This window comes from Hyalella azteca, unplaced genomic scaffold, assembly GCF_000764305.2.
Source record: "Hyalella azteca isolate HAZT.00-mixed unplaced genomic scaffold, Hazt_2.0.2 contig14333, whole genome shotgun sequence".
Lineage (NCBI taxonomy): Eukaryota > Metazoa > Arthropoda > Malacostraca > Amphipoda > Hyalellidae > Hyalella > Hyalella azteca.
This window is the reverse complement of record NW_025944223.1, coordinates 102562-108561: the sequence shown is the minus strand read 5'-3', so window position 1 is coordinate 108561 and position 6000 is coordinate 102562.

Below are 6000 nucleotides of genomic sequence, written 5' to 3'. Positions count from 1 at the left end.
CTCAATAAATGATGTTTTTGCTTACAGTTGAACACTCCTTGTTAAACTTTTTTTCATGTTATTAAAATATGGTATCCTATAGTAGCATAGTCACAGTCACCTGTCAGCACTGTTAAGTTAGTGGCTTTGGTTTCATTGAAGTTTGAACTACCAAACTTGCAGTCCGACCTCATTTCAGGATGGTAAACGTTTTTGGTCAATAAATTTGTACGCGGCATAAACTATTTAATAGTTTTTCATTGAATCAAAAACGAGTAATAAAATTTTCTAGAAATAATTTAGGAGTACATAGATTAGAGGCTTAAAATTGAAACAATACTATATTAGAGCTAAGAAGCACCAGACACCGGTCATATACCTATGATTTCTTCCAAGTTTCGTGGACAGAGAATACGGCTGGTAAGGTAAGGCGTAATCGGGATAGTTTTCCGAACTTTATAATTGAATCATGTTAAAGACCATTCACAATATAATTCTACTACTAGTCTACGTTCTGTTCAAAACGAACTATTGATAAGGCCATATGTATATGATGATAATAATACTTACAGGTATCAAGCCACCATGCATCGCAGACCGGCGCCAAGCCTAGTTGTTGTGGAAACAGGATTAGGAGTTATCACTGCACAACCGCACGTGGCAACAACATGAGCTCAAGTGATACAGTGATACATCGGCCGGTGCACTATTCTTTATCGTTTTGCTGCCGACAACTGCCAACCGCTGGCTTGCCCTTCCATCACACATCACGTGACCCATTTCGGAGCCACGACATTTCTAAATCAATATATTTTACCTGACTTCCGAGCCACGAGATTTCAAACTTGCCTATAAATGGGAGATCTCGGGCCGCGAAATTTCTGTTAAAAGTAGATGTATTCTACCTCTGCTAAACCTCTTGTATACGAGTCTTGTAAAATTATATTGATGGTCATGGAGAGTCTTGGAAAAGTCATGTAGGTAATTTTTTTTCTAAATGTCAGTACGCACCCTGTATCCCAAATTTTTGTGCACTTAGGTCATCAGGTATATTTAGAATAAGTTATGTAGGGTAAACGACTAAACGCGGTATATTCCGACATTGTGGTAATTCCGTCAGCTCTCTAGTTTTTCCTTTATATTAAGCTTTGTTTTAGTTCCATGCGTTTGTTGATGGTTGAAATGGTGATGTCATACATTTGCGCGTCAAACTAGCCTACTGCCAAAACACTAGGTCTTGGCCATCTAGCAGGAAAATATTGAGATCCAAAGAGAGACAATGCATGCTACCCAGTGAGATCATCGAAAAATGTGTCAAATTTGACAGTGTACCTTGCTCTACCAAATAGTGAATAACTGTTTGTATAGGAAGAATATTATGGTTTGAGACTTTTAAATAGGTCTGTGAATATATTAGGAATCCTTTAACCCTTTAGTGGGCAAGCATTGAAATATCCAAAAATTAAAATTTCAGTAACCATTTCAAGAAAGTAAGAAGTATTATACAATATATTTATTTCTATGATTTTTTTTGCAAATTTTGCCTATTGAAGGTTTAAATCGCACTTGAAGAATTCAATAAATGCGATCAGTAAACAAAATTTTTCTTTATAATTAAAATTCAGTTTAAGCAAATGAAAAATTAGAAACATAAAAATTTAATTTAATTAAATTTAATCAAGTTGCCAAAATAAATAAATATATATATTGATACTTCCACCTTTTGAAGAAATCATTTCTTAAAGGGCCTAAAAACTGCCCTTCTTTGGGAAGCTGTCACGAAATCATTTTTTGACGCACAGGGATGATTCTGGTACCGTTGAATGCGTTGAAAAGTGAGCTTTAAGATGAGCCCAAAAAGTGGAAAACGCCTAAATTGAAAATTTTAGGTTAGACGGTCCCCTTAATAGTTGTTAATCAAAAGCTTAATTAAGTAGTGTTCAATATTCATTAGCGTTCTAATTCAAAGCCGTGTTGTATTCCAATACAGCTCACACAGCGAACGGAATTCGAACACGTGGATGACGGCATTACGTATCAGTAGAATTTGAAGCGCGGACGGAATACGCCTCACCACGTGCCGAATATATCCACACACTATGACGGAATATAGGGATTTGGTAGGTTTGCGTTCTAAAGGCTTTTAAACTTTTAAATAAATATGGCAACATTTTGATGTTTCGTCATTGCTGACGCGTAGTGCGGTGTTTTGAGAGTCACATAAAGCAAACAGAACTTGAGTAACGCATACAGTTATTTTTTTATAGTTTTTCATTTCTTGATGCGTCCTTAATGTGACAGAATACCTATACCTCGTTTACCCTATGTATCAATTTTAAAAAAGTTGTTTCATTTGCAGAATTTTTGTCATGTTGATTTGGAATCTCAAAACTATTTACAAAATAATTGTCAAAAATGCATTAGGGTAAACGCGTTATATTCAATTCCGACACATTAAGGGGGGTATGGAGACCCGCCCAAACTCCGAAGCAAGGGTGATCGCGGTCGCTGCCGTGACTTCTATCTTACGTCTGGCTGTGTGGTGTCAAAGGAATGTCGTGCAAGCGCAGGCCTGCGTCGCGCTGCTCTACACTCTGTGTAGTGCCCTCTCACAACAGTGCACATGTCATCAATGAACTTCGACTTCTGCCAGCACATTCTTTGCTATTTACAGCGCTATCTTAAAAAAACAAATAAACATAAAACATTATGATGTGCCGTTAATTTCATTTTTTTCCATGTTATTTATTTCATTTTTCCGGTTCAAGGACGTGATGATTGCAAAATTCATCATTGAATTTTCAATTCATCAAAAGGTAATTTAGGCTTTGATACCCATTCTTTCAATTAAATAACATATTTTATTTACTTTATAATAAATAAAGGGAAAAAATTATAGTAATAGAACACAACTTGATTGTGCATAGACTTGGGCAGACGCGTCACAAAGCAAAGGGTGCTTGGGCCGCTGAGCTGATGTCTCAAAGCCTAGTATGTCTCAAAAGTTGCTTATTACTTGAGGTTACATGCCTACATCCACAAACCTGGTCAAAAAAATTTTTTTCATTAGACAGAGCTTATTTCCCAAACAGGGTTAGCTATTTTGTGACCCTTCTTTACATAGGTTTTCTTTGAAAATTAGCCAGAAATTCATTATTTGCAGAAGAGGGTTGAAACAAACACTGAAATGACAGGCAATGATTGCTCTAACATATTCTTTTGTCAAATAAAATTCAGTGCAATTAGAATGCATGCCATGGGCTGGTCCTTTCTTACCCATGAAGGCTGTGATCCTGTCTTACCCCATTTGACTATATCTATTCAATATTCAATATCATCGTTGATAATGCAAGGTAACATGTTGTTTAAGTAAAAATTTTTAAGCTGCACTTCCATTCACTTGAGCCAAAACATCGGTTCATATTCAACGACAATTATGTGTATATCTTCTGGTATCCAGGTCACGAAATAACATTTACTTTGTCCGGTAACATTCATCTGACCTTGAACTTGGAAGAAGTAGGAATGCCTTCTGTTCAGTATTATTTGATCATCAACGACTTTCAAATGATTGCATTTTTTAGCAATCACAGCATCTTTTATTGTCTTGAAATAACATGCAGAGCTTGGACATTTGATTTCAACAACATGGTCATGATCCACAAGACCGTCTGGATATTTGTCTACGAAAAAACTGCATCTTTTCACTGAGATGTCCATTTTATTTTGCAAGCCTAATAATGAAGTGCTGTAATTTAAACGAGCTAGCCCTTTAACACAGGGCCGTAGGAGGGAACATGGGGAGGGCAAGCAGTGCAGCCTGTCTACCTCCATGCAAGGTGGGGTAGAGGATGTCTTCCCCTCTACCCTCTATGGGGTAGACAAGGGTTGCCACTTCAGGCCAGAGATTTATGAGCGTACGACACGTTCAACGTGCTCAGCGCTAGCATCCAATGAAAATGTGAAAACTCTTGTTTAGCAGTGATGAAAACATTTTTTGGCCATGAATATTTACAAAATGGATGTTGATTCTGACATTTATTTAGTAACATCAGATAGAGAATAAATAGTACTACACGTTTGCGTCTCAAAAATTTTGGTAAGACGCGGGTTTAATTAACATCGAGGTAAAAAATTATTTTCTATCATAACTGGTGTTATACAAAGATTACATATTTTTTGTTCCTTTACACGGATTGTAAATAAATACCTAGAAAAGAATGGAAAATTTTAGATCGTCATCTCATTTAGGAGTGAAGTAAAGTTCCGCCTAATTAGTGAAGAACTCCTTAGGAACCTGTCCAGGACCTGGCGGTTGTCTATACTAGCCTTAAGCCTGCAGTGTGGAATTCTGTATAGGTAATATATTCTCATGTCAATATAAGAAAACACATCAAAAAACCAACCCTACCACCGCATTACACCACCTTCCACTGCAATGAAAATTGATTGTTTCCGAAATCGCGCGTGGTTTGAAATCCAATCCTGTGTTGCCAACGCCTAGTCAAGTTAACTAGTCGTTTATCTGTAGGCTAGCTGACACATTTTTGCAATGAATACGTTCTAAATTTAAAAAAGACACATCCACATTCGTAAAAAATTCTCACGATTGGACAATACCAACAAAGTTTTTGATATCACACAAAATTATGTGATAAACTGCCACTGTTTCACTGCGTACATTCACATCGTGTTGCTATGTTTATGTATTACAAGACGGCGTCACACACTTTTGTTTTGTTTGTGTCTAATTTGATTTCACAATAAATAGATTTGATTCACATTCCATTCTGAGATTTAAATGATAGAAAGTTTTTTTAATTTCAAAAACCCATTTATACGTTCCAGATTTGAATTTTTTCCATTTTTCGCCTTATTATGTTGAATTTATCGTAATAAATTCACTTCAAATTCTGAATGATTTTGTCTGCCATGACGCGTTTTTGAACGTTTTGTGTCTTTTAGAAAATGTTTGTTGTTTAAAATGGGAAACTATTTCATTATATAAAAACTTGAGCATGTACCATATAGTGCATTAATAATACAATATAATTTAATAAAAATTAATTTTGAATTAAAAAAATATAATCAGATTTTTAATTTAACATTTTTCTAATAGAATTTAATTCTACAGCATGAACCATCTAGTGTATTAAATATTTAAATTTGATTTAGTAAAATTTAATTTCAATTAATTTTTAAATTTAATTTAATTCTACAGCTTAAACCAGTAAAAATGAGCATCATAGGAATGAAAGTAAAACTGTCGTTCATACATCACAAATTGAATGACATTGGATGGATTTGATAGGTATTTTATTAATCCTGTTTATATATAAGAACGGAAATGATGCTTCTATTTCATAATGATAATGGAAATGTTCCCACTATTTCAGAAACTTTTCTTGAATACACTTGCGAAAACTAAAGCTCTGTAATCAGTGGAGTCTTTGAAATGACAAAATCGTTCAATTTAAAATTTTTAGCTATATGAGTGACAGAGTGAGATCGTTATTCGTCAATATGAGGAGCATTCATTCGTCATTCATGAGGAGCTGTAAGAAAAAATTTGTTGTTTTTGATGTAAAAGAATGTTTTTCAATTAAAAGAAATGCAATACTTGATTTTTGGAAATACAATGCTATAATTAATGATCCGTATTAGAATTCAATAAATGTTAGGATTTCAGAATCATCTTCAAAAAGTTTATTTTTGTTCGTTGGATCTAAAACAACATAATTATTCATTCTATTGCACTAAGTGTACGAATTATTAGTCGGGCTCGGTTACCGTCCGCATTGATCATCCCGCTAGATTATGCAGGGAGTGGGATGCGGGAAAGAAGCTAGGTATTTAATTCAGTAGCATGGTAGCCCATGTGATATGTAGTTCTGCTCGTCTGAACTCTGAATTGCGTGTTTAGTGTGCATGACTGCTTTGCAGCGTAGTTATAATTACTTAATGATGTTTAGTTCATTGCGGTCAACTTAAGAGACAAATTTTCAACTAACTAATACTTTT